We start from the raw sequence: 1290 nt of genomic DNA on the forward strand, positions 1-1290 counted from the left end.
CAGGGACCTGTGCCACGTTAGGGCCCTGTCTGTCCTCGGTCGTCTCCTGGGCGAGAGCCGCAGTTAACATGCAGATGACAAAAGTGTGTTCCAAATGCGGGAATGTCTCGTTATCATCCCGAGAGAAGCTCCGCTTCCTCTCCTGATCAAGCCCCAGTTATTTTAGAGCGAGGCCTGCGCCTCTTGGTTTATACTCAGACCTTGCGAACTGCTTTTAAATGTCTTGAGTTCGCAGCCAGCTTTGGACTTTCGTGGCCGTCTTCCCTCGGTCAACTCCATGTCCTCCCCCTCAACCCAGATAAGCCCGTCCTGACTTCACACGCAGCTCTCTAAGTGGAAGTCACCACAATACAACACGGATAACCGGGTTTCTTTCTACATCCGTCCTCTTAATTGCCAGGAACTGTGTCGTGCATAGGCATAAGGATAAACAGCCATTTGCCCCGGAGAGAGCCTGTTTGACCCCGGTCCTTGAGGGATTTTTATTAGTGTCAACACACAACCTGAGACATAAACGCTTCTGCAGATTTTTTCCCCAGGAAATAGAAGGCAGCATCACTGATGAACACAATCCATTGCTTCTTCCGCTTGTACTGGGTCCTGACACACATGTGAGGGAGCTGGCCTTGGGGCATCGGGAGACGTGGTTCAGGGCACGCTTCCTGCTCTGAGGATCTGGGTGATCCCCAGGGCATTCCAGGCTGTTGACAGAGATTAGATTTTAAAATATTCATAAACTCTAACATATTCTTTTAATTCTAGGAATTAACCCTAAGAAAATAAAAATGGTGAGAGACTTAAGGACTGAGGTAGTTTCAATTTGCTTTTAATAATAGAAAAAGGAAGTATGGAAATGGTTAATGTTTTATTCCTATGATGGAATATTATGTTGCCATGTAAACGAGTGCAAACATTTTAAGGACATGATATAATCATCATGATGTAATATTAAGTAAGCAATCAAGGTATAAAAACATATAATATAATCTTGACTGTGCACTGATATGTGTGTGTTTTAAAGTCACACACCTACATGCACACGAACACACGCACACACAAGTTAAGGACATGCACTTAAATGCCAGCGATGCCTATTTCTTGGTAGGAAGAGTAGAAATGATTGGTTTTTATTTTTTATCATTACCTTCGTTTACCATCTCTTCCATAATGAATGGTACAATCAGACGGAAAAAAAAAAGTTATTTTAAAAATACTAGACTGGTCTAGATTATCTCTAAATTTCTTTACAATTCTAAACATCCAGTCCATTTCCAAACCAATAAAAAAAAA

Source organism: Pteropus vampyrus, unplaced genomic scaffold (genome assembly GCF_000151845.1).
Source record: "Pteropus vampyrus isolate Shadow unplaced genomic scaffold, Pvam_2.0 Scaffold512, whole genome shotgun sequence".
In the NCBI taxonomy this organism is placed as follows: domain Eukaryota; kingdom Metazoa; phylum Chordata; class Mammalia; order Chiroptera; family Pteropodidae; genus Pteropus; species Pteropus vampyrus.